Below are 8,563 nucleotides of genomic sequence, written 5' to 3'. Positions count from 1 at the left end.
ATAACAGCCCCAAGATTCGGTTTCTAAAATAATTTATGATTCCATTTTATGTGAGGATATTAGTTCTTGTTTCGGTCAGTGGTTTTATGAAGAACTATCAATGTGCTCCATGGAACTATCATATGGTGCTCTTCACACAAGAAGAGTAGCCACTTCAGATATGATATTTTTACCCTGATTCTTATCAAGTTGACTGCAAACTTTTTGAAGGGTTACTTGTGGCTGATTATTAGTGAAAATCCAGTGCACTCTCCCATATACAAAGAATAATGGATAACTGAGAATGATTGAAAGATAGTAATATAATTAATGGGTTCAAATTCCTTCATTAACTTCTGAAGTAGTTTACAAATCAAAAAAAAAGACTCACCAATAATCTCCCAGCAAATCAGATAGATAGTCCTTGTCCTCGAACATTACTCTTAGCCGTGCCGAGTACACCACACAGTATTAGGCTCCAATTTTGTACAGGGCGGCCGTGGCTTTGTGGAGACATACAGCACACTGAATAAATACTGTTCAGTGTCTTACATTTAGATTGCAGTATAAATACTCTTCATTGTGGTATTGAGATAAACAATTTCAATTCCTTGTGTCTTCTGAGTCAGCTGTTCTCAGCCAAGGTTTTGGAAAGGATACTGCCACTCACCTCAATGTAAAGATGGGAGATGGGGCTTGTTGTAAGGAGGCTCAGAAATCTTCCCTATTCCCTGCCCTGTTTACTGCACAGTGATTATTACTGCTAGATCTGCTAGGATCCCAGCTCTGATGACCGCTGGAACAGTTGAGGAACAATGGAGAACCTTCCAAGCGATTTTTCACAGTGCTCAGCAAAGGTTTATACCAACAAAAAGGAAGGATGGAAGAAAGAGGGAAAATCGACCGTGGATATCAAGGAAATAAGGGAGAGTATCAAATTGAAGGAAAAAGCATATAAAGTGGCAAAGATTGCTGGGAGATTAGAGGACTGGGAAATCTTAGGGGGCAACAGAAAGCTACTAAAAAAGCTATAAAGAAGAGTAAGATAGAGTATGAGAGTAAACTTGCTCAGAATATAAAAACAGACAGTAAAAGTTTTTACAAATATATAAGACAAAAAGAGTGGCTAAGGTAAATATTGGTCCTTTAGAGGATGAGAAGGGAGTTTTAATAATGGGAAATGAGGAAATGGCTGAGGCACTGAACAGGTTTTTTGGGTCGGTCTTCACAGTGGAAGACACAAATAACATGCCAGCGACTGATAGAAATGAGGCTATGACAGGTGAGGACCTTGAGAGAATTGTTATCACTAAGGAGGGAGTGATGGGCAAACTAATGGGGCTAAAGGTAGACAAGTCTCCTGGCCCTGATGGAATGCATCCCAGAGTGCTAAAAGAGATGGCTAGGGAAATTGCAGATGCACTAGTGATAATTTACCGAAATTCACTAGACTCTGGGGTGGTCCCGGTGGATTGGAAATTAGCAAACGTGACGCCACTGTTTAAAAAAGGAGGTAGGCAGAAAGCAGGAAATTATAGGCCAGTGAGCTTAACTTCGGTAGTAGGGAAGATGCTGGAATCTATCATCAAGGAAGAAATTGCGAGGCATCTGGATAGAAATTGTCCCATTGGGCAGACGCAGCATGGGTTCGTAAAGGGAAGGTCATGCCTAACTAATTTAGTGGAATTTTTTGAGGACATTACCAGTGCAGTAGATAACGGGGAGCCGATGGATGTGGTATATCTGGATTTCCAGAAAGCCTTTGACAAGGTGCCACACAAAAGGTTGCTGCATAAGATAAAGATGCATGCATTAATGGTAAAGGAGTAGCATGGATAGAGGATTGGTTAATTAATAGAAAGCAAAGATTTGGGATAAATGGGTGTTTCTCTGGTTGGCAATCAGTAGCTAGTGGTGTCCCTCAGGGATCCGTGTTGGGCCCACAATTGTTCACAATTTACATAGATGATTTGGAGTTGGGGACCAAGGGCAATGTGTCCAAGTTTGCAGATGACACTAAGATGAGTGGTAAAGCGAAAAGTGCAGAGGATACTGGAAGTCTGCAGAGGGATTTGGATAGGTTAAGTGAATGGGCTAGGGTCTGGCAGATGGAATACAATGTTGCCAAATGTGAGGTTATCCATTTTGGTAGGAATAACAGCAAACGGGATTATTATTTAAACGATAAAATATTAAAGCATGCCGCTGTTCAGAGAGACTTGGGTGTGCTAGTGCATGAGTCACAGAAGGTTGGTTTACAAGTGCAACAGGTGATTAAGAAGGCAAATGGAATTTTGTCCTTCATTGCTAGAGGGATGGAGTTTAAGACTAGGGAGGTTATGTTGCAATTGTATAAGGTGTTAGTGCGGCCACACCTGGAGTATTGTGTTCAGTTTTGGTCTCCTTACTTGTGAAAGGATGTACTGGCGCTGGAGGGTGTGCAGAGGAGATTCACTAGGTTAATCCCAGAGCTGAAGGGTTGGATTATGAGGAGAGGTTGAGTAGACTGGGACTGTACTCATTGGATTTAGAAGGATGAGGGGGGATCTTATAGAAACATTTAAAATTATGAAGGGAATAGATTGGATAGATGCGGGCAGGTTGTTTCCACTGGCGGGTGACAGCAGAACTAGGGGACATAGCCTCAAAATAAGGGGAAGTAGATTTAGGACTGAGTTTAGGAGGAACTTCTTCACCCAAAGGGTTGTGAATCTATGGAATTCCTTGCCCAGTGAAGCAGTTGAGGCTCCTTCATTACATGTTTTTAAGGTAAAGATAGATAGTTTTTTGAAGAATAAAGGGATTAAGGGTTATGGTGTTCGGGCCGGAAAGTGGAGCTGAGTCCACAAAAGATCAGCCATGATCTAATTGAATGGCGGAGCAGGCTCGAGGGACCAGATGCCTACTCCTGCTCCTAGTCTTATGTTCTTATGTTCTTATAGAGTTGAAAGTGAATTCCAAGTAAGAACAGTACTCACTGCAGACCTAAACGCAAGAGTGAAAGATGGGCAGAATTGGTTTAAACTGTACCCTCCAGTAGTGTTATATAGGCGGAAAGACATGAACCAAGGTGGCCCCCACTAGAATACTGCACTTTTTGCCCTTTCTCTTAGTCTCAGGGGATATTTTCTTTTGAAAACCGACATAATTAATGGGATAAGGATACTATATAAGTGAAATGCCCAGAAAGCCTGGAGGTAGAAGGTGGATGGTGGAAGTTCGTCGATGGAGTCGGAGCCCTCTTAGAGCTCGTCGGCAGATAAATGGCGGAGGCAGCCTCTGGGGCTCTGGACATACACTAATGGTCAAGGTTCTTTTGAGTATCATGGGGAAAGAATTTGATAAACATGGATGGTTGTGTCAGAGGGCCTCTGGGAAATTGACTCAGGAGGCCTTGGCCCCCATCTGAGTGGCCCTGGAGAAGACCAATGAAACCATGAAAGCCCATGGAGCCATGGTGAAAGATAGGAAGTGACCCTTTTGAGACATAATGATCAGATTGCCTCACTGGAAGCGGAAATGTCTCTGGTGACTGAAGCAATATATCATTGAAGGCCAAGGTAAATGAGCTAGAAAATAGGTCTGGAGGCAAACTTTTGAATGGTGGTCAGCCAGAGGGGATGAAAGGCCCAAAGGCCACGGAGTGCTTTGCAGAGATGTTCGAGTAGGTGATGGAGGAGAGTGGATTCCACGTGCCCTCCTGAGATTGATCCAGCCACCATACACTCTGGCAGAGGCCTTGTCCTGAGTATCCACCGCGTGCAGTAATAGTGAAGTTCCAGGCTTCAAAGCGAAAGAGCGGGTTCTGGATGGGCGAGGGAGCATCCTGACTTCAAATGGGAAGGCCACGCCATCAGGTTTTACCAAGACGTAGTGTGTGACTGGCAAAGAAGAGGGCTGCGTTCAACGAAGCCACGACCGCCCTGTACAAAATTGGAGTCCGATTCGGTGTGGTGTACCTGGCATGGCTAAGAGTAATGTTCAAGGACAAGGCTATTTATCTGATTCGCTGGGAGACGCAGACTCCTTTGTTAAGAGGACACTGGCTGGGCCCTGGTATGATTGAGTTATTTGGGTGTTGGGTGTTGAATTGTTCAGCTGGGTTCCATGTTTATTTTTGCATTTCCCTGTCAGGTAGGGGTTGAATTTTTACAGATTGGGCTTAGATTTGGTTTTTGTGGGTGCTATTCTGATAGTTATGAAAATATATAGCTCTCTGTTGCAATGGTTTACGGGGTTTTTAGTATTTTGTTGTTTGTAACCATTTTTCTTCACTCTATTAGGAGCCTCCCGTTAGCCAACGTTGACTAGCTCATTATAATAGTTTTTGAGATGAGTTTAGAGTTCTTGTTTGTTTATGTTTAGGTGTGTTGGAAGTAGATTTTGTTGTTTGTGTTTGCCTTGCTTCTATTTGCATGCGTATTTGGGTGTGGTATCAGAGGGCGAGGATAGAGAGGGAGGAGGTTGGAGGTAATTTGCTGTCAGTGCCTGCAGATTTTTCTTTGTTTAATTTTGGGATTTTCTTTCGCGTCCATTTTAGTTGGACTTCGTGTCTTACCATTTATATACTGTTGGGGCAATCTCTCTTGGTGAAATGGCTGACTCCACGTTGAGGGGGGGAGGTGGGAGATCCCAATTCGTTTGGTCACCAGAAATGTCAGGGGGTTGAATGGTCCAGTGAAAAGGTTGAAAGTATTTGCTCACATTAAGAGTCCAAATTCCGACATGGTGTTTTTACAAGAGACTCATCTGTGCATCCGGGACCAGACAAGGCTGCAGAAGGGGCGGGTGGGACAAGTCTTTCATGCGAATTTTGAATCATTCTTTTAGGATCTCTATTAATCGGAGCCTCCGGCTGAGAGATCAGTCATCACTAGCTTTTTGGGCAGCTTATCCATCCCAGCTGTGGAGGGGGAGAGGAGCAAAGAGTTGGAATCCTCATTGGGCATGGAGGAAATCATAAAATGCATTGGGTTGATGCAGACTAGTAAAGCCTCTGGCCCTGTTGGCTTCCCCAGTGAATTTTATAAGACATTTGTGGAGCAGCTGGTACCTTTAATTCTGGAAAAGTTGAATGATCTCTTATCCTGGGGTTTAATGTCCTCTACCCTCACAAAGGACCTATCTCCTTGATTCTTAAGAAATACAAGGATCCAACAGAATGTGGGTTCTAGTGACCTATCTCACGCTTAAATGCTGATGTTAATTTACTTGCCAAAGTGCTGGCACTGTGGCTGGAGCCCTGCCTCCCAGAGTTGATCTCGAAGGATCAGACTGGCTTTGTTGAGGGTCGATAATTGTCGGCCAATATACGCCACCTGATAAACTTTGTCCATTTACCCTCCTTGGTGCCCAAACCTGAGATCACTTCCCTAGATGCCGAAAGGCGTTTGATCAAGTGGAGTGGGAATATCTGTTTTAGATTCTTGGGAGGTTTGGATTTGGACGCAAGCCTATCGCCTGGATTCGACGACTATATAGAGCCCCCCTGCTAGTGTTCGTATGAATGCTCTGAACTTTGGCAATTTGCTGTTGAATAGGGGCATGAGACAAGGGTCTCTACTGTCTCCGCTCCTGTTTGCTTTGGCAATAGAAACACTTGCTATAGCACTGAGGTCCTCTGTTAAGTGGAAGATGATAAATCAGGGAGGGTTGGAGTATTGAGCGTCCCCTTACGCGGATGACCTACTTCTCTATATTATGTACCCAGTACTCTATGGATGAGATAATGAAGCTGCTTGGGAGTTTTGGCTCCTTCTCTGGGTACAAGTTGAACTCGGAGAAGAGTGAATGATTCCCAGTCAATCCTCCGTGGAGGAAAGCCCACCTGGGGACATTACTTTTTACCTTGCCAAGGCCGTCTTTTGTTATCTGGTGGCCTAGGTGGCCCACAACTGGGCCTCACTTCATAAAGTAAATTGCTAGCCTGGTTGATAGTGTGAAATCAGACTTACAGAGTTGTGATAACCTCTCCCTGTCCTTGGTGGGCAGGGTTCAAACTATTGAAATGAATGTACTCCCGAGATTTTTATTTCTTTTTCAATATCTCCCCATTTCTCCCCCCACAGTCCTTTTTTCAAAGTTAATAAATAATATTGGGGGGGGGGGGGGGGGGGGGGTGGGTAGGGGGGGGGGGGGGGGTAAGACTCCAGGATCCCTGGGGCTTTGCTGCACAGACATGGGCAGTCAGGGTCTTGGCTCGACCCAATTTATTGTTTTACTATTGGGCAACAATAGTCAGAGGATATTGTTGTGGTTCAGTGACCCTGGTTGCATATGAGGACAATTGAAGGTGAGCTCCTGCACTGTTTCTGGCCTTGGTGCAATCGTAACCATATAATTGCCTTTCTCTCCAGTAAGATTTCCCCTGAGAATCTGGAAGCAGTTTAGGCAGCATTTTAAGCTCTGTTCCCTGTCTTTGTTAGTCCACATCTGCAACAACCACCTTTTCTTGCCAGCGGGTTTGGACTCAATATTTAAGTTATGGGAGGGGAAGGGTTTGGGGAGTTTGAAGAGCTGTAGTGGAGGGGAGGTTTGCCAGTTTAAGGAGCTGGCGGCAAAATTCCAACTGTCTGGGTCCAGTCTTTTTAGATAGTTTCAGATTTGCAATTTTTCCCACCAAGCTTTTCCCTTTTTTCCCTTGGCTCCATCCTCTTCCCTGAAGAAGAGGAGTCTTTGGTCAGGCATAATGGGAGGACATTTGGGCAGAAATGGCCATATCCTCTCAGCGGACAGCTCTGTTGAGTGAGGTGAGGAGGAAGTGTGAGGTTGAGTTAGGGACCCATTCTGGAAGGTGAGGTATGGAATGAGGCCCTTCACAGGGTGATCTCCACGTCTTCATGTGCTCGGCTCAGTCTGATCCAATTCAAGGTGGTGCACAGGGCACATCTGACTGAAGTGAGGGTGAGAGCATTTTTTCCTGGGTAGAGGACAAGTGTGTGTATTGCTCTCTGGGGCCACCAAATCACACAAATATGTTCTGGTGCTGTCCCAAATTGGGAAACTTTTGGGTCTCTTTCAGCCTCAATCCCATTAGTTTCCCCAAAAACCATTTCTCTACTGATGCAAATTTCCTTCAGCTCCTCACTAAAACTTGTGTTTATCAGAACTGCCATACATTATTCATGTCCTACTTTTTGAAGATTGAAGCAAAGTACGAATATATAGTTCCTCAGCCATTTCTTCGTTCCCGTTATGGAATTCCCCCATGTAAGAGGCCTACATTTGTTTTTAATCAACTTTTTACTCTTTACATACCTACAGAAACTTTTACAGTCAGTTTTATGTTCCCTGTTAGCTTACTTTCAAATTGTATTTTCTCCTTCTTAATCAATCCCTTGGTCTGCCTTTGCTGAATTTTAAACTGTTCCCAATCCCCAGGTCTATTACCTTTTCTTGCTGATTTGTATGCCTCTTCTTTGAATCTAATACTATCTCTAATTTCCCTTGTAAGCCATGATTTGGCCACAGTTTCCTTTCTACTCTTGTGCAAAACAGGAATAAACAACTTTTGGAGTTCATTTATTAGTTCTTTGAATGCCGACCATTGCATATCCACTGTCCTTCCTTTCATTGATGTTACCCAGACCATCACAACCAACTCATGCCTCATAGTTACCTTTATTGTGATTCAGGACCTTGGTCTCAGAATCAACTACCTCACTATCTACCTTGATAAAGAATTCTATCATATTTAATTATTTAACGGTATTTTTAGTGAAACTAATAAGGGACTTCATTGCATCTATAGTATATAAGCTTTATGTCCTCCAAGAATACATATACTTCTTCTTCTTAGGCAGCCCCTCTGAATTGAGGATGACTTGCTTCCACATTCAAAATAAGTTCTCAGGTGACTGAGGAGTCCAATGTGTGACCTATAGTCTCTCCCACAGGTGGGGCAGACAGTGGGTGGAGGAGCGAGTGGGTGGGGTGCTCGGGTTGCCTATCTATGCTTGTCTTCAGCTTGCCCTCGGTGCCGAAACTCGAGGTGTTCAGATCCTTCCTGGATGCATTTCCTCAGGTGGTCTTCGGCCAGGGGTTCCCAGGTGTTGGTGGGGATGTTGCAGTTTTTCAAGGAGATTCTGAGGGTGTCCTTGAAGCGTTTCCTGCTGCCCTCCCAGGGCCGCTTACCATGTCAAAGTTTCGAGTAGAGTGCTTATTTAAAGAGTCTAGTGTCAGGTATCCGGGCAAATCCATTGGCGATATAGGCACTCCAATGGCAGTGTTCTCACTCAGGCCAACATGACCATGCTCGATCAGCTCTGCTGGAAGGGCTGACCATGCTCGATGAGCTCTGCTGGAAGGGCTGACCATGCTCGATCAGCTCTGCTGGAAGGGCTGACCATGCTCGATCAGCTCTGCTGGAAGGGCTGACCATGCTCGATCAGCTCTGCTGGAAGGGCTGACCATGCTCGATCAGCTCTGCTGGAAGGGCTGACCATGCTCGATCAGCTCTGCTGGAAGGGCTGACCATGCTCGATCAGCTCTGCTGGAAGGGCTGACCATGCTCGATCAGCTCTGCTGGAAGGGCCACATTGTCTGCATGCCTGACACGTGTACATATGTATTTGAATATGTCTGT

This window comes from Scyliorhinus canicula, chromosome 19 (genome assembly GCF_902713615.1).
Source record: "Scyliorhinus canicula chromosome 19, sScyCan1.1, whole genome shotgun sequence".
Classification (NCBI taxonomy): domain Eukaryota; kingdom Metazoa; phylum Chordata; class Chondrichthyes; order Carcharhiniformes; family Scyliorhinidae; genus Scyliorhinus; species Scyliorhinus canicula.
The sequence above is the reverse complement of the archived record's forward strand: the minus strand, read 5'-3'. Positions refer to the sequence as shown.